The 19739-nt window shown below is 40.8% G+C and overlaps 2 non-coding genes and 1 pseudogene across 2 annotated transcripts; 2 read left to right on the top strand and 1 right to left on the bottom strand.

The window, feature by feature from the left end:
* Window positions 1–2928: 2928 nt before the first annotated feature.
* Window positions 2929–3035, bottom strand: LOC147925549 (small nucleolar RNA R71). The gene has a single exon (XR_015585559.1). It is a non-coding gene; the product is annotated as a small nucleolar RNA R71 (small nucleolar RNA).
* A 655-nt stretch (window positions 3036–3690) lies between these two features.
* LOC147925548 (uncharacterized) lies at window positions 3691–8094 on the top strand (annotated as a pseudogene).
* A 6780-nt stretch (window positions 8095–14874) lies between these two features.
* On the top strand, window positions 14875–14981 carry LOC147925547 (small nucleolar RNA R71). Its single transcript, XR_015585532.1, has one exon. It is a non-coding gene; the product is annotated as a small nucleolar RNA R71 (small nucleolar RNA).
* Window positions 14982–19739: the final 4758 nt, after the last annotated feature.

Genomic DNA, 19739 nt, shown 5'->3' with positions numbered 1-19739 from the left:
GCAGATGGCGTCTATCTCCGCAGCATGTTTTATTTGTAAACAATTTTCCATCGTATTGGCTCGTTTGAGCTGATCTTTTGTTGTCAAAAAAATAAAAATAATAATAATGAAACATTCTATGGATAATTTAATTTTTTGATTAATGATAAAATATATGACTATGTTTGGATATATGTAAAGAATTAATTATAAGAGATGGTTGGATACATATATATATATATATATATATAAGCATTTATTTATTCCATATTTATCCTTAATGAATTTCCTAATTTATTATTTAAATTAATGACATTCTTTGAAAATACTAACACAAAGGTCACTCTCTAAAATGTATTTCGTTATGGGAAATTCTCAATAATATCACTAATTTAAGTTTTTCTTCCAAACTTATCATACATCATTAATTGTGACAAAATTAGCACAAACTTGTATAACATTAATAATAAAATTAAGGGGATTAAAAAAGAAATAAGTTGTTAAAATTGTGAGAACGTAAACTCGATGTTCCTCCGCCGAGAGAGAATACGGCGAAAAAGAACCAAAGAAATATGAATCCGGTGAACCCAATCATGAATCCGACGAACCCGATCGAATCTGAAGTCGAGATGAATCATAACCTGAAACTGAGAGAGAATACGGTCTTCTTCCATCTGCCGCGTTGTTTTACCTTCCGACACTTATATGACCGCCAAGCTCCATCTCCGATCTAGCGTCATTCTCGATGTGATGGAGGACATTATGATTCTCGATGGGCATGTACATCCAGGATCGAGGATTATCATTCGGTGGAGACTTTGTCGGATTGGTAGGTGGTTGTGGCCAACAACGTGACTGACATTGCAATCATCAACAGAGGAGCCATTGATGGGCAAAGATCAGGTGCTCAGCGAAGAGGAACGAGCGTAAGAGAGCATGTACATCCAGGTTCTCCTTCTCCGCCTTCGACCTTGTCTGTCTCATGATCTTTTGATATGTTACGGTTTTGACTCACTTTGACCCCGTTTATTTGATAGTTTTGTAGTTGTTTGAGTCCTTTTCAGGTTATAATGAGAGGCTAGGAAGCTAAAAGCAAGGATTGGAACAGCAGGAGCAATCGGAGCAGAAATGAGTTGAATTGGAGCAGAAAAGCTGATTTTAGACCCAGGAGCACATGCTCCCGATTTCCGAGCACATGCTCCCAACTCTACGGTTTCATGACGACACGTGGCAAGCATCTAGGCGCCGATTCCCTGCCTAATTCCCCTTATTTTAGGCGATCCTTTGTGAGAGAAAGAGGGCTGAGATCGCTTTTTAATAGGGAGATTTGAATTTGGAATCTTTCCTTATTTTTCTCTACTTGTATGCTATTTAACCTAGGGTTTTTAGGAGAGATGGATATACCTTTTTCTTTTGGTTTTTTAGCGACGCTTTTGTGAGAGGGAGAAGGGCGGCTACCTCGTGAAGCATATTCTGAACCCTTGTGATTTTTATATTTTCATGCTATTGAATTTCTCATCTATGTTGGTTATTCATTTCTCTATGTCTGAGTAGTTTTCTTTGCTAGATTAGGGGTTTCAAAAGGGGTTTCATGGGTTAGCAACAGAACACAAATAGGGCTTTATATAATCGATTGTCTTCACTATTGTTAGACTTAATGCTTAGGTTGATTTGATCACCCAATCTATGATTCTAGGTTTATCTATTCATCAAAAGTGTAATAGGTTGCTAGAAAAGACATTAGTGGGCAAATTATCCTAGACCTGCGAAAGTTGATGTGTAGGTGATTTGTGAACTTATCATTCCTGTTCTTTAATGCTTGTCTGCGATTCTGGGCTCAAACGACAGTTTAGGGTTTATGGACCGCCGAACATGTGCTTTGGATGTCTGAGCACGTGCTCCGTGTTTCCGCACAGAATCGATCAGATAGAGTTATTGATACCACGACAATGGATCAGTTTATATTTATTTTTGAGTTCTAGACTGGTACTTAATCTATGCCCTGAATAGTTGTTTAATTGCTATCTCTGAAATTCCCGAGAATAACCTCTGATCTAGTGTTTTGCTTATTGCCTTTTTATACCGTTTTAATCGCGTTACTGTTACCAAACAAACCCAACTTTGAATTGTCTTAGCTTGAAATTGAACCAATAGAACCATAGAGTAAAACTTGGTCTTCGTGGGATTCGACCCCTAAGTACTACTTCTTTGCTGTGCACTTGCAGTAGGAAAATAGGGTTTAAAACTCTGTGTATCAAGTTTTTGGCGCCGTTGCCGGGGACCAAATTGTTACCTTTGGTTTTTGGCGAAATTACTAGACTAAGACCTTACTGATTTGTCTTTATGCTTCTTCTTTGCGTGTGTTTCAGGTGCATGTAAAGAAGATCTACAAAAAGAAACAACACCGAAGAACTAGTTGCTTTGTCAGCCGCAGAAAGAACAAACCGTAAGAACAGAAAGTTTCAATCCGTCAACATGGGTGACAACAGAAACAATGAGGATATGGCTGCCGAGTTGCAGCAACTTCGACAACAGTTGGGGCAGTTGCTCCGTGCTCAACACGAAAGAGCCGCGCCGCCACAACCGTCCATTGGGGACAAGGACAAACCGCATGTGTTCTACACCTACCGAGCGGCGATTGTTCCTCCCGCCATCCCGAGACAAGATTTTGAGATCAAGCCACAGATGATCTCTCTAGTGAAGCAGCACCTATTTCACGGTCTCTCAGCTGAGATTCCGATGGACCACATCGAGAATTTTGAGGAGATATGTAGCACCACTGGTTCAAATGGGATACCACCAGACTTTTTGAAGTGCAAGCTCTTTCCCTTCTCTCTTGCGGATAGAGCTTCACGTTGGCTGAAGTCATTGCCACCTGGGTCTCTGAAATCATGGGAACAGTGTAGATCTGCGTTTCTGGACCATTTCTACACCAAGGCTAAGACCGCTGCCCTGAAGAACAAGATTTCATCGTTCCAACAACACACTGGAGAAGCCTTCTGCGAGGCTTGGGAGAGGTACAAAGAGTACCGTAGAGAGTGTCCGCACCATGGATTCAGTGATGAACAGATTCTGGGCATTTTCTATGATGGAGTTAATTGGGACTACAGAAACGCTCTCAACTCGGCCAGCAATGGGGATTTTATGACAAAGTCTAAGGAAGGAGCATATCAGTTGATTGAGAACCTAGCTGCAAGCTCCAGCAACAAGGCTCCTGAGTATGACAGGTCCGTGAAGGTCAACAGTGTCGATACGCAAAAGATTGACGAGTTGACAGCCAAGGTGAACCTTCTTCTAAAGGGGAGCCAGAAAAATGTCCATTTTGTCGATGAGACCGGAGACATGCCGCTAGCTCAGGAGATTTGTGATGGAGATGATGAATCGATGGAGGTTAATTATGTGAGTGGGCAAGGTTTTGTGCAGAACAGGGGTTTCAACCCGAACTACAGAAGCCATCCGAATTTGTCCTACAGAAGCACCAACGTGGAGAATCCTCAGGATCAGGTGTATCCGCAGCAAGGAGCTCAGAATCAGATGAGTTATCAGAAAACCTTCTCAAACAACTTCCAAGGCAAACAGTTTGTGCCCACTCAAAACCGTTTCCAAGGGGGGAACAAGCAGGCATATACAAGCGCTCAGCAAGCATTGCCTTTCACCAACCTGCAGTTGGGACCTTCATCTGCTAGCAGCTCTCAGGATGAGCTGAAAAACATGATGCAACAACTCTTGGTGAATCAACAAAAAGCTTCAGTGGAAATCAACGCTAAGGTCGATACCATGTACAATGACCTTAATGGGAAGTATGAGGCAGTAATGTCACATGTGAAGAAGCTCGATGTTCAGGTTGCACAGACTGCTGAAGCCGTGAAAAGAACTCCTGGGACTCTGCCCGGAAAAGGGGAAGCAAACCCGCGGAACGAGTATGTCAATGCGATTGAGCTAAGGGGAGGAAAGAAGTTACCCCCTAGAGAAGCACCATCCGCTAGGTTTGACAAGGGCAAGGGTATTGCTGAAGAATACCTTCCTCAACATGCTGCTGAGACTCCACCGTTGAGTCAAAAAGAAGTCGAAGCATCCGGCGAGCATGTGCTCCCATCCAGCGAGCACGTGCTCCCGACTCCCGATCAGACCGTTCCTTCTGAGGTACCTCCTGCACGCGTGTACACCCCTAGGGTTCCTTACCCTGTTCCTCCTAAGAAATCTCGCAAGGATTTGGAGGATGCAAAGTGCAAGGAGATGTTGAGAGAATTGACGGTAAAACTACCCCTAGCTGATGCTGTTCAGATGATACCTGCTTTGAAGAGATATGTGAAAGGGTTAGTTTCTGGGAGAGTGTCAGAGGAAGAGAACGTGATGATGGTTTCAAGAGAGTGCAGTGCTGTGCTGCAAAACAAAGTGCTAAAGAAGAGAGATGATCCAGGGCGATTTGGCTTATCCGTGAGAATCGGTAAAACGATTTTTGCAAACTCCCTCTGTGATCTAGGTTCCAGTGTGAACCTTATGCCATATTCAGTGGCTAAAAGGCTGGGATACACGAAGTTCAAGTCTACACGGATTTCATTAGTATTCGCGGATAGATCCACCAAGCGCCCCATAGGAGTGTTGGAGGATTTACATGTCCAGATAGGGGACACGCTTATACCAGCAGACTTTGTGGTTCTGGAACTTGAAGAAGAACCATGTGACCCCCTGATCTTAGGTAGATCATTCTTATGCACAGCTGGTGCGATTATAGATGTGCGAGGGGGAGCGATCGATCTCCAGCTGGGGGATATGATAGCAAGGTTTGAGATGAATAAGCTGCTCAAGAAACCTATGATAGATGGTCAGACTTTTGTGGTTGATGATGGTTCAGAGGTTGCAGATGAGGTTACCGATGAAGTTCTCACTCTCGACCCGTTGGAGGTTGCCTTGACAAAGGCAGAGGGTAAGTATGGATTCTTGAATGAGGAAGCTGATGGTTTTACACGCATTTTGGATGCAGGTACACGGTTCCAGCAACTGGTAGCTTACGCCAGCCTAGACGATGAGAACCAATCAGGGGAGGAATCCGCCGAGGGATAACCTGCTCCGGATTCCGGAGCACATGCTCCGGTGAAGTCAGCGGACGGTCCTTGGAGCGAGTTAAGAGCTCCAAAGGTAGAGCTAAAACCACTTCCAGCCGGGCTAAGGTACGCGTTCCTAGGTCCTAACTCTACATACCCCGTGATAGTGAACTCTGAACTAAACAATGTAGAGACCGCTTTGCTCCTTTGTGAACTTAGGAAGTATAGAAATGCTCTAGGGTATTCACTAGATGACATCCCAGGAATCTCACCAGATCTTTGTATGCATAGGATACATTTAGAAGATGAATCAATGACTTCGGTAGAACATCAGAGGAGGTTGAACCCGAATCTAAAGGATGTTGTTAAGAAAGAGATAATGAAACTTCTAGATGCGGGTGTAATTTATGCTATTTCTGATAGTTCCTGGATTAGTCCAGTTCATGTAGTCCCTAAGAAAGGTGGAATTACAGTGGTTAAGAATAATAAGGATGAGTTGATTCCTACTAGGACAGTTACGGGACATCGCATGTGCATAGACTATAGAAAACTTAATGCTGCGACCCGTAAGGATCATTTTCCTTTGTCGTTTATTGATCAAATGCTTGAGAGATTGGCTAACCATCCTTACTACTGTTTCTTAGATGGCTATTCAGGTTTCTTTCAGATCCCAATCCATCCCGACGATCAAGAGAAGACCACATTCACATGTCCTTACGGCACCTTTGCTTACCGCAGAATGCCGTTTGGCTTGTGCAATGCACAAGCGACCTTCCAACGATGCATGATGTCCATTTTCACTGACCTGATTGAGGATATAATGGAAGTTTTCATGGACGATTTCTCCGTCTACGGGAGCTCCTTTTCCGTTTGTTTGTCTAATTTGTGCAGGGTGTTGCAGCGGTGTGAAGACAAACATCTGGTGCTGAATTGGGAGAAATGCCACTTCATGGTCAGAGATGGGATAGTGCTGGGACACAAGATTTCTGAAAAGGGGATTGAGGTTGACAAAGCCAAGGTTGAGGTGATGATGAGTTTACAACCGCCTAATTCGGTAAAAGGGATCCGCAGTTTCCTTGGCCACGCCGGTTTCTATAGACAGTTCATTAAGGATTTCTCCAAGATAGCAAGACCACTTACCCAGCTGTTGTGTAAGGAAGTGAAGTTTGATTTTGATTCTGCTTGCTTGGAAGCGTTTCACACGATCAAGGGAGCCTTGGTTAGCGCTCCGATTGTACAACCGCCAGATTGGGACCTTCCCTTTGAGGTCATGACTGATGCGAGTGATTTTTCCGTGGGAGCGGTTCTGGGACAGAGAAAAGACAAGAAGCTGCACGTGATATACTATGCCAGCCGCACCTTGGATGAGGCTCAGTGCAAGTACGCTACAACCGAGAAAGAACTTTTAGCGGTTGTGTTTGCTTTTGAGAAGTTCTGATCATACCTTGTTGGTTCCAAAGTGGTTGTTCACACTGATCATGCAGCATTAAGGTATCTACTGACCAAGAAGGATGCAAAACCAAGGCTACTCCGTTGGATTTTGTTGCTTCAAGAGTTTGACTTGGAGATTAAAGACAAGAAGGGTATTGAGAACGGAGTTGCAGATCACTTGTCAAGAATGAGGATAGAAGAAGAGCTACCCTTGGATGATAGCCTTCCTGAAGAACATGTTTACTCGATCGGCACCTTTGATCCCGCCGAGCACATGCTCCACCTGGGAGCACATGCTCCGAAAACCCCGTGCAAGGCAATCGATACTAACAAACAGCTGATTTTTTCTTGGTTTGGAGAGTATGCAAACTACCTAGCAGCAGAAAAAGAACCTACTGAGTTTGTGGGGAACAAGAAGAAGAAGTTCCTAAAAGACATAAGGCGGTATTTTTGGGATGAGCCTTACCTCTATAGGCATTGCTCGGATGGTGTTTTCAGGAGGTGTGTGACTGAGGAGGAGGTTCCTGGAGTCTTGTTTCATTACCATAGCTCACCCTATGCTGGACACTTTGCTACTTTCAAAACCGTGTCCAAAGCTCTTCAAGCGGGTTATTGGTGGCCTACCATGTTCAGAGATGCGCAGCGGTTCGTTTCTACTTGCGACACATGTCAGAGACAAGGGAACATCAGCAGGAGGAATGAAATGCCTCAGAATTTCATCTTGGAGGTTGAGGTATTTGATGTTTGGGGAATTGACTTCATGGGACCTTTCCCGAACTCATTCGGCAATGAGTACATATTGGTGGCTGTCGATTACGTGTCCAAGTGGGTAGAAGCTTTGGCCAGCCCCAATAATGATGCAAATACCTTGCTCAAGATGTTCAAGTCGGTTATTTTCCCATGGTTTGGTGTCCCACGGGTAGTCATTAGCGATGGTGGATCGCATTTCATTAACAAGGTCTTTGAGAGTCTTCTCAAGAAGAATGGAGTGAGGCACAAGGTCACCACCCCCTACCACCCACAAACAAGCGGCCAAGTTGAGATCTCTAACCGGGAGATTAAGAGCATTTTGCAAAAAACAGTGAACACAACAAGGAAGGATTGGTCTTTGAAGCTAGATGAGGCTCTATGGGCTTATAGAACCGCCTACAAAACACCCCTGGGGACTACACCGTTTCACTTGGTGTATGGTAAGGCGTGTCACCTTCCTGTTGAGCTAGAGTACAAGGCTGCTTGGGCAGTGAAAATGCTGAACTTTGACACTAAGAGCGCCCATGAAAGGAGGAAGATGCAACTGCATGAGCTAGAGGAGATTAGGCACCTCGCCTATGAAAACTCAAAACTCTACAAGGAGCGTACCAAAGCCTACCATGACAAGCGGATCCTCACTAGGACCTTTGCTCCTAATGATCAAGTCTTGTTGTTCAACTCTAGGCTGAAACTGTTTTCCGGAAAGCTAAGATCACGATGGTCCGGACCCTTCACCATCAAGGAGATTAGACCATATGGGGCTGTTGTGTTGCTGGACACAAAATGAGGAGAATTTGTGGTGAATGGACAGAGGCTGAAGCCATATCTTGCCACCTCTGAGCACGAAAGGGGTGAAACCTTCGCCCTAGGCGACCCTCCTATTGCCTAAGGAGCTTTCGAGTCAAGCTAATGACTTAAAACAAGCGCTGGGTGGGAGGCAACCCACCAGGTATATATTGCTGAGTTTTTCTTTTTCTTTTTAGGATTTGTTTCTTATTTTTTCGGTTTCAGGAATGTTGGAAGAAGACGCGGAGCACATGCTCGCAGGACGCGAGCAACCCGATGCACATGCTCGGCGAACTGAGAACCAAAGAAAAAGAGAAGAGCGATTGGGCCAGGTAAGATTAATGAATTTCAGGCCCAGGCCCACCAGGCCCACCAGGCCCAGGAGATGGATGGTCGAGTCGCAGCAAAAGAACAACATGATGCGGAGGATCCTGACGGCACTATCTCGCGGTTGCTGCCACCACACCACCACCGCCGCCGACCCAAGCCCAGACGATTCCGACGCCTGATCGCGGTTACACACACCATCATTGTCCTATCCGCCTTATTTTCTTTTTATTTTTATTGTTATCTTTATTTTTCTTCTTGTCTAGGTCTCTCTTTGGCTTATTTTCACACCGGAGACGGTGTGAAGTAAGTCCGGGGGAGGGTCACCTATGAAATTTGTTTTCTTTATTTTTCTTTTTATTGAGTCAGTTTGTCATGTGAGTCGAACCAAAACTTGTGGGAATTAGGACCGAAATCTGTGATGTTTTTAACCATTTGTGAGTTTGACCGTTTTTCCTAGTGACCATTGTTGCAGAACTAAGAGTACAGAGACGAGCTAATACCTCTTCACATTCGGACCCTTCTCCTGGCCAGAAAAGCTTCATCCCATTAAGGTTTCACCGGAAAGACTTAGACTCTACTTTATTGGAACCTAACCGGATTTAAATTCTTCTCGTTTTGGGCATTAGGATAGGGGACGTGTCACATATTCAGGACTTCTTATTCATTTTGCCAATCTTGCTGATCCTGAATAGCTAGCTCATTTTAAGTTAGTACCACCCCGAGCCTAACCTCCTTTTAAACCACTTGCACTTGTATTTTTGTTTTCTCATTCTGTGCAGCTATGTGCAAAACGGTCGGGGAGAGCAGGGCTGAAACAATCTCTAACTCGCTCTTGCTGGAGAACCAAAGAGGAAAATGCCGGACGGACAGAGCACGTGCTCCAACCCAGCGAGCACCTGCTCCAAAATTATATAAATCCGAGTCCGCGAGTTGTTTTGAGCAGAGAGAGAGCCTAGGATACGGTCCTCATGCTCCTGGGGCAATATCAGAAGAAGATCCCCCATCATCCTTCATATGTCTCATCAAAAAAAAAAAAAAAAAAAAAAAAAAAAAAACGTTTAAGGATGATGGAAAGGGACCAGAGCTAGTGTTACACACCCCCGAGCATGCGTTGTACCCTGAGGAGAAAAGAGAGGCTGAGTTTGAGAAGATAAGAAGAGGAGAGTGATTAGAGGTTGTGGACATCAATGAGTCCACTCTCCCTTACCATTTTGTGCGATATCCTGCATCTCTTTCGAAGTAATGGTAACTCCTGAACACTCTATAGCTCCACCATTAAAACAGCCTTTTATCTACCAAGCCTCGATTTCACTAGCTTAATGCCCTTAATGAGAAGCTCACGCCAATTTTAATTGAATGTAAAGAGTCTTTGTCTGGAAAGTGATCTTTTTCTGGGTTTGATTGCCAATTATGGTTCTGGTTTTGGAGATGTTTGCTGGAGAATTTTATCGGTATAGCTTGTTCTAACACATGTGGTCTGCAGGTCATGGTCTACTCACGGTTTCTGAGATTTTTGCGAGTTCCCACCTTGGCTCTCTTGGCGCTTGGTTTGAGTTTGTTTGAGGACAAACAAAGATCTAAGTCCGGGGGAGTTGATATGTTACGGTTTTGACTCACTTTGACCCCGTTTATTTGATAGTTTTGTAGTTGTTTGAGTCCTTTTCAGGTTATAATGAGAGGCTAGGAAGCTAAAAGCAAGGATTGGAACAGCAGGAGCAATCAGAGCAGAAAGGAGTTGAATTGGAGCAGAAAAGCTGATTTTAGACCCAGGAGCACATGCTCCCGATTTCCGAGCACATGCTCCCAACTCTACGGTTTCATGACGACACGTGGCAAGCATCTAGGCGCCGATTCCCTGCCTAATTCCCCTTATTTTAGGCGATCCTTTGTGAGAGAAAGAGGGCTGAGATCGCTTTTTAATAGGGAGATTTGAATTTGGAATCTTTCCTTATTTTTCTCTACTTGTATGCTATTTAACCTAGGTTTTTTAGGAGAGATGGATATACCTTTTTCTTTTGGTTTTTGAGCGACGCTTTTGTGAGAGGGAGAAGGGCGGCTACCTCGTGAAGCATATTTTGAACCCTTGTGATTTTTCTATTTTCATGCTATTGAATTTCTCATCTATGTTGGTTATTCATTTCTCTATGTCTGAGTAGTTTTCTTTGCTAGATTAGGGGTTTCAAAAGGGGTTTCATGGGTTAGCAACAGAACACAAATAGGGCTTTATATAATCGATTGTCTTCACTATTGTTAGACTTAATGCTTAGGTTGATTTGATCACCCAATCTATGATTCTAGGTTTATCTATTCATCAAAAGTGTAATAGGTTGCTAGAAAAGACATTAGTGGGCAAATTATCCTAGACCTGCGAAAGTTGATGTGTAGGTGATTTGTGAACTTATCATTCCTGTTCTTTAGTGCTTGTCTGCGATTCTGGGCTCAAACGACAGTTTAGGGTTTATGGACCGCCGAGCATGTGCTCCGGATGTCTGAGCATGTGCTCCGCGTTTCCGCACAGAATCGATCAGATAGAGTTATTGATACCACGACAGTGGATCAGTTTATATTTATGTTTGAGTTCTAGACTGGTACTTAATCTATGCCCTGAATAGTTGTTTAGTTGATATCTCTGAAATTCCCGAGAATTACCCCTGATCTAGTGTTTTGCTTATTGCCTTTTTATACCGTTTTAATCGCGTTACTGTTACCAAACAAACCCAAATTTGAATTGTCTTAGCTTGAAATTGAACCAATAGAACCATAGAGTAAAACTTGGTCTTCGTGGGATTCGACCCCTAAGTACTACTTCTTTGCTGTGCACTTGCAGTAGGAAAATAGGGTTTAAAACTTTGTGTATCATCTTTGTATAGATGTTATCAGAGTTTGACTTAATCACTGATTTCTAAGTTTATCAGATAAGATTGATAAGATCCGACCGAGGCTTATTCTTATCATACACTTGAATCCAATTGTTAATAATTGACATTATGTTGTCTCTTTGATCTTTGATAACATTATTGTTTTACCCATATTAGCCATAGTTTTCATATGCATTTAGGACTAGTTTGATGAGATTTCAGGTAGAAAAGGTCTATTATCAAGTATTTCAGGTTTAAAGAAGGTTTTATAGCAAAAAGGACCAAAAGACAAGGATAATACATTTCAGGACAGTTTAGAGCTTTACAGTACGGGCCACTTTTGAAGACGTTCTAGAACTCATATTTTGAAGCTATTGGTGTCTATAGAAAGCTGAAAGAGTCATACTTCTCCTCGAAGTGGAACTAAGTCAATACATTCATTCATCCGGAAGATATGCCCGACTTACTAAGACGTGTTATAAAACGACGTGAAGAGAAGCATCCAGCCGATGGGCTTTTATCCAAGGCCTGACCAGCGACCATTACCACGGCCCAGTCCAAACCTGCTCCACGGTCTAGAAGCCTATTTCTCCGCCCCTTGTCCTGCACTTAAGAAGAGAAGACGTTTCTACCCTTACAAACCCTAAACCTAGTCAAAACCCTATAAATACTCTTAATACCTAGGGTTTTGAGGTGTGCTTCCTTTGTGCCTCTAAGTTCTTCATCCACGCCACTAGCAGCCGACCTAGAGACGACCAGAGAATCCTCTACCGCCTTCGAAGCTCGACCTCTCTCTCCTCCTCTTAGAAGCCATCACCGAAGTTACCAATGTCTTTCTACTCCTTCTTATTTCATACTTTCATTGCTTTTGGGATCAAGTTACTTTTGTGACAAATAGAGAAGTTTCCTTTGAACCCCTTTTTGTTATTGATTCGTTTTTGATGCTATACTTTATAATATCAATGTCGTTTCTTTGCATCATGAGCGTGTAGTTTTATTTGTTGGGTTTTATGGGGTGATTCAAGGGGAATTCATAGGTTCGCTTCAATTAGGTTGTTAGATCTTGTTTTCGGTTTATATTAGAGTTCTTTTGGGACATCTTTATCTTAATGCATGTGCTTGAATTGATCACCAAGTGCTGACTAGAGAACGGGAGCAATAACCGCATTATCCTACTTCTCCGAACTAGTGTTATACCAAAACCTCGCGTCGTAACCTGCGTAAGTTTAGTTGCGGAGTTTGGTGAATGTATCGAACTTGTTTTACGAGCTGGTCGACATGCGTCGTTGCCTGCGAAAGTTGAGTCCATTGGTTAATCTGGGAGTTTGGGGAGAGAGAAGAAGTTTGGAAAACAAAGAGTTTTAGGGTTTAGAGAGAACTTATGTAGTTGTGAAGTTATGGAGTTGAGGCTCCTTAAATAGGGGAGGTTGGCTACTTGGGCTTCATCGAGATTGGACTAGGGTTTGTGGAATTCGGACTCCACTCGCCACCCGAGTGGAAACACGATTTGGCGCGTCGTGTACTGATTCGAGTAGAGCTTCGGGTTCCCCAAAATCTCCATTTTTTTTATTTCAAAACTTATAAAAAACATAAAAATATTGTAAAATCCAAACTAAACAAAACAAAATAAATAAATTAAAATTAAAATAGAGTAAAAGATACCTTTGGGACTTCCTCCCAAGTGAGTTTGTTTTAAGTCACTAAGCTTGACTGTTCATGCTCTTCAAGCAATAAATTTGGGAGGGAGAGGTTCTGAAATCCTCTCTACTGAAACAGACTGATTCAACCGATTTTCCTTGTCTTGTCCTGGTTCCACAGCAAGTGTAGTATGAACTCCTTGGCGATGCTTGATTTTTCTTGGTTTTGTCTGAGTGGAGAAAACCTGACCATCAATGTTTGGCCTTTTTATTTCTTTCTTGATGTCAAATTCCATTTTGAAATGCTCTCCATTCTCAATGCTGATCCGTCCCTTTTTTACATCTATCACTGCACCTATTGTTGCCAAGAATGGTCTTCCTAGGATAAGTGGATCTTCTGGTTCCTTATCCATGTCAAGGATCATGAAATCGGTAGGGATATCCACTCTTCCGATCCTGAGAGGCAAGTTTTCCAAGATACCAACTAGGTGCTTGATTTTCCTATCAGCTAGGACCAAATACAGGCTGCTTCGTTTAAAACTACTGAAACCCATCTTGTTGGCAACTGAAAGTGGCATGATGTTGACCGAAGCTCCCAAATCGCACAAGCAGTTGTTGAAGATCCGAAGGCCTATTGAACATGGCAAAGTAAAAGAGTCGGGATCCTCCAATTTCTCATTGATTCGCAGTTCAGGATCTAAACACACTCCACTCCTCAGAATCGCATTTCCAATCTCCTTAATAGCTTCCTTTACTTTGATCTCCAACTGAGCTGTCTCCTTAATGATTTTCTCTCGAAGAACGTGTGGGGGCAAGAGTTTAGGAGGTGGGGCTTTTCGCTTGGACATACGCTCTGCAAGCGCCTCTAATTGGATATCAAGAGCTACTCTGAATCTTTCCTCTAATTCCCCTTCTTCAGCTTCAGGAACTTGTGATTGATTCGTCATTTGAACGTCTACCCGATGGATTGTCTGATCACCATTGTTGGGTATGTCATCAGGTTCAGCCTCGAGTGGTGCATCTGTTAGCGATTCTAAAACCAGTTTTCTATCATCAACTCGATCAGTCACCCCGAGTGAAGGATCGGGTTCATACTCGGATACATAATATTGGTGCTCATACATACTACTGTGATCTATATCCTCCCCATCTTGAACATCACTGTCCTCAGTGAGGTAATCATCAATATCTTCAAGAAAGATGGCCTGGGCAGTTGCATAGTCTTTTGGGTTCTGTATAGCTTTACCTGGAAGCTGGCCGAGTTTTGGAGTTGGTTGGACGTTGTGTTGGACTTCTAGGTATCTCAACTTAGTATTGAGAGAATCATACTTAGCATTCAGGTTGTTGTATCCAGAATCGATCTTGTTGCTCATATCTGTGAATCGTTTGGCGTTGTCCATTGATGTTGATGCTTGACTTTGTACCATCTGCTGAATTAATCCACGTAGGTCAGCCTATTGTGATTGGTTCTGTGATCCTTGTTGTGGTGGGAATCTAGGTGGTGCAATTGGTTGGTGATAATTGCCAGGGTACTGCTACTTTGGAGCATAGTCTTGATTGTATTGGACAAAAGGCTTTTGCGGTCCTTGGTTCCCTTGGAATGCGGAGGGGTATATTTGGTCTTGAGGATTTGCAACGTTCGGGTTACGGTATGAGAGATTCGGGTTTGATTTGTAGTTTTTGTACCCTTTATTGTAACCGCCTTGATTGTTGATGTAGTTCAAATCTTTTAGCTGAGCATTATCCCCATCTTGTTGTTGAAACTGGTCTTCCTCTGAGATGGAATGGACATGTTGCTGCTGGTTGAGGAGTTTTCCCAATTTGTCATTGAGGGCTTTCATGTCTCTCTTGTACTTGGCATCATCCTCGCTGGAATATCGTATTGTGCGATCATACTCCTCATTATAGTGCCCATCAGATTGGGCTAAGTTCTCCTATAGATCCCAACCTTCATCAACATCTTTGTTGAGGAAATTTCCATTACTAGCGGTGTCCAGCAACATCTTTATCTTAGGGACTACAGCGCGGTAAAGTGTACTTAGCAACAAAGCATTGCTGAATCCATGATGCGGGCATCGGCTTGTGTATCCCTTGAAATGTTCCCTAGCTTCACTGAACGTCTCATTGCTTTTCTGAACAAAGCTGGAGATGTCATTTCGCAGCCTTGTACTTCTGGAGTTGGAGAAGAATTTGGCAAGGAATGCCTTTTTGCATGTTTCCAATGTGGTAATAGACTCCTTGGGAAGTGATTTCTCCCAAATATGTGCCTTGTCACCCAAAGAAAATGGGAACAGCCATAGTTTGAATCAATCTTCACTAACTCCATTGATCTTTGTGTGGCTACAGAGCCTATCAAACTCATCTACATGGTCCAATGGGTCCTCCATTGGCAGGCCATGAAACTTGTTACTCTAAATCATGTATATATGAGACTACTATTGATCTCAAAATTGTTGTTTTGAACAGCTGGTGGCACAATACCATATCTTTCAGTATGAGTAGATGGTGCATCTCCTGCTCCTATGTTGGTCCTCTCTTGAGGAGCTGGTGGGCCATTCTGATTATTCATGTTCTCCTCAATTGTGGTTGGTTGCGGTTGCTGGACTTGTTGCTGACGGAGTAACCTTGGTCTGTCGATGGTTTCAATGAAAGGACTCAAGTGTTGGCTACCCTTGGATCGTGTTTGCATGCACAATCAGTTAACCAAGTGAGTACATGAAGGTCTTCTTGATCCAAGTGATCGAGTGACGGGTCGGGTGGGTACTTGGGTTGTTCCTGAAATACAAATCAAACAAACACAAAACTAAACAAGACAGTTCCAAACCAATGTATAGAAAAGAACTTGATCTAGCAAGTGCTAAAATCTTAAAAGTAGCAAACAAAATTTAACCAAATGGCAATGACGCCAAATTAATAACAGGATTTTCACCGAGGGTATCAATTCCCTTTGCAGTTGTAGAACAAAGGGTTATCAATCCAAATGGTTGTTATGCTAGTAAATATGATGCAATCAACAACAAGCAAGTCAAGCCAAGCAGTAATGGGGGTTTTATCTAACAATCTAAAATAAGCAAAGGTAAATAAAAGAGCAAGAACCACACAACCTAAGCACTCGATGCAAGCAGTCCAGTACATGATCGAGTGGATAATCGGGTGACATAGGTAATCAAGAACACAAAGATGAACAGCTCGAAGGTATACACGAAGCTGGTGATCGAGTACCAGTTCGGGTAAGGGGTCGAGTTATAAAATAAAGCTAAACAATCAAGATAAGAAAGCTCCTAAGGATAAGGTAATTGAATCATAAGTGTTCCTGACCAATTTGGGATGTCCTACGTGCCTCAAGTAAATATTCCCTTGACAATGAATCCCTTAAATCTTGCTAAAACACTTTTGTGATGGAAACAATCAACCTTGGTCACTCCTTTACCCAACTCTCGTTGGAGAAACATGACCAAGTTGGCATTACGAACCGATTCATTATTGTCAATAAACTCTTTACAGATCTAATCTCTTAGGCTAAGTGAGCAAATATCTATCTTTGATTGATTCAAGCATTTCAACAACATATCTCGATGACAAAACACCGTAGATCTAGTCTCAACCTGTTGGTCCAAAAATAGCATTAAGAACATCAATCTAGAAGGAAATTTATATATAATAAACATTCAAGCTAAGACATCCTAACCCATCAAGAACACATATTTGTCTATCCTATACCTAGAAACTTTATTTCACTACTCAGATCTCATGATAGAAAGCATAAAAACACAAATGAATGAACATTTCATTGTATTGAAAATAGGATAAAAGTAGTAGAGTGCAGAATCAAAAACTAGAAAGAATACCAGAAGAAAACAAAATCGAATCCTAACAAAGTAGAAAAAGTGTTTGAGTCGCTCAATCTCTTTCTCAGAAGCTCTTGCTCTCTGTTGTGAGTGTCTGCGGCGTCCTTCGGCGAGAGGTAGAAGAGGGGGGGTTTATATACGGAAACCCCTTTATCCTAGCTGCTCAGTCCTGCCCGAGGGTCTGCTCGAGGCGTTGCAAGAGGATCTAGTCGGGTAGTTCCTCGGGTAGGTCTTCGGGTTGTTCTTCCTACTTTTAGATCCTCTTTGATCGGGTTGAAGTTCGGACTGTTCTTCTTGCAAAATCGCTCCTTCGGCTATATGCTCGGGTTTGACCTCGTTTTTCTCATTTTAGGCTCCTAAGCACATGTTTTCATTCAAAATGCACAAATGCAACAATGCAGCACCCTAAATGGTCTAAATGCAAATTCCTACAGTTAATGACCTAAAAATGCTAAGGTAAGGGTATATATAATGCAAAATATGGACAAAAAAGGGTGTCTAAAACATGTAAATTAGAGAGTTATTATAAACTCGCCACCACCTCCATGGGTAAGTCTCGCAAACTTAAGTCCACCAAATCTTCTTCTAACACGACTAAGACTGAATCCAAGCTCAAGAAGCTCAATTCCAGAACAAAACCAACAAATTCCACAAAACCCATTAATTCTTTAATCAACAAAACAACAAATCTGTCCAAATCAAGTTCATCCAAAAACAAAACCACCACAAAGTCTTCAAGTTCCAAGATTTCTTCTCCTCTTTTATAGAATAGTTCACCAATCACAAAACCAGTGACCAAATCAAAACTAATAGAAAAAGAAATCAAACTCATTCAGAGATCTACCAACTAAATTCCAAAGATCTTTGATCCCAAACCTAGAACGAATCTCAATCACATCCAAGAACTACATCAACAAAGTCAACAAATAGATTACCAAAAACTACAAACCCTACTTTGGCAATAAATACACACCAACCATAGAACCACAAACAGATTCATAACAAAATTGTCTGATTCCTCGATTAAAAGTCATAAGAATTACGCCGAGAATCTTAAAATCTGAGAACGTAATTAATACATAAAAAAGAAATGTTGATGGAAATTTCGTCGTCAGCGCAAACATCGTCCAAAGTTTCACAAAAATTCTTAAAATGGTTAAGTACAAATTATAATTAATTTTAATATTTAAGATAAATTGATAATAATGCTACTATTCGAACATTTAAACATGTTTAACAAAAAAAACATTTAAACATATGTGTTAATTTTGGAAAAAAAAACTAAAAAGGTATTATTCTAAAGCATTTCTCTACATTTTATATATATTCGTTATTATAAAAAATGTACCATATTTTTATTATGGTTGTTTGCCACGTTACGAGTAAAAAGCATAGGGGACCAATACATAGGACATAGAATCGTTTGCTTGCTAGTTGCTACACTAGAGTACACCAGGATGTGGTTATCAATAAATTGTACATGCTCTGCTCGTCTGCATATAAGACGTTTTTCTCATCAAAGCGGTAGGTTTTTTTTTTTTTTTTTTTTTTTGGGTCAAAAGCGGTAAGGTTGTATTGTGATATTATTGTGTTAGTATCGTACAAATATCCAAATTTTGGACATATTTTCATAATTTATACTTGCTGTCAAAGATGTTCCATTCAGATTTTTATAATTTTATTTGTGGAGCTAATTATAGCATATGGAAATATCAGAAAACAAAATATATTACATTTAGGAATTTTTCATACATAAAATTACAAAATTATTTGCCTTCTGACTGCATATCGGTAATATTCAAAAAAAAAAAAAAAAATGTTATGATTGTTTTCAGAGCATCACCCGACAAAATAAAATTTTTGGCCCCTTATTTTTTTTATTCATTATTTGTTAAACTTTGTGGCTTAAAATTGAAATCCTCCATCCACCTCTTCGAAGAGAAATACATAGCTTCAAGAAGATTAGCACCAAAATATTATATAGTTCTTTTAAGTGATAGTCTGTGTACAGTTACTTTTCACCAAAAACAAAAATAGTGTGTGCACAGTTATAGACTTTGCACTATACATATTTCAAAGGTTTTAACCATGCCGTTAACCGTACAGTTAATTACCAGTTTTAATATGTTTATGGTTATGCGGTTATGATTAGTATAACTTTTAGCCATGATAAAATCTAATTTTTGGTTACGGTTACGGGATTTAAACGTTTTAATTACAGTTTATGAATGATTTGGTTATGGTTATAAATACAGTTACAGCTGTTTAATTTTTGGTCATGTCTAACTAGGAGGGGTATAGGTTAAATTTTGAAACTAGTGAATTTTTTCTTATAGTTTTTAAGTTAACCCCATCCAAAAAAATAAATTCACCCTTTCAATATTTAATTTAAATGCATGCAAATAAATATATAAATACTAGAATATATTAATCCAATAAAAAACCAAGTTTTTTTGTTGGTTATAAGGTGCAATTCCTCTATATTCTAACTATTTCAAACTAAGAAATAGTTAGGGTTTAAGATTTTGAGTTCTTGGTTTAGTTCTATGATGTATGGTTTAGTTTTTAAAAAAATAAAAAGTGTAGAATTCAGACAATTTTCTTAATCTAAAAACATTTAGAATACGTAGTCTGAAACTTATTTTATCTATGTAGACTGAAAAAAAATAGAAGAGAATCATTAGAAATAATCCTTTGTAGATAAACCTTTCAAAATTATTCTTTTTAGGTCATTTTTTTTTGTTTTTATAATACAATTACAGTATGCTTAATTAACTTTTAGATTTTTTCTAAGATTATCGTTCTCTATTTTACATTTAAGAAGGATCAGAGTTTAGTATTTAGAGATTATCCTTTGTTTAGTCATTTTTGTACATAGAAGAGGATATTAATGAAAATAGACAACAAAAGCAAGTATTTTTGCAAAAAAGTATAGAAAAATAGTATTTTTGCTAATGCCCCAAAATAGAAATAGCATTTCATACGTTCTATATATTGAATGACATGTTATCCCTCAAGTTCATAAGTCAATTTTTGTCTAACAAAAAAAAAGAGCAATATTTTCCTGTTGATTTT

This window comes from Camelina sativa, chromosome 16, assembly GCF_030686135.1.
Source record: "Camelina sativa cultivar CO46 ecotype springtype chromosome 16, ASM3068613v1".
NCBI classification, from domain to species: domain Eukaryota; kingdom Viridiplantae; phylum Streptophyta; class Magnoliopsida; order Brassicales; family Brassicaceae; genus Camelina; species Camelina sativa.
Note: the sequence above shows the minus strand (reverse complement) of the source record. Positions and strands in the feature narration are given on the sequence as shown.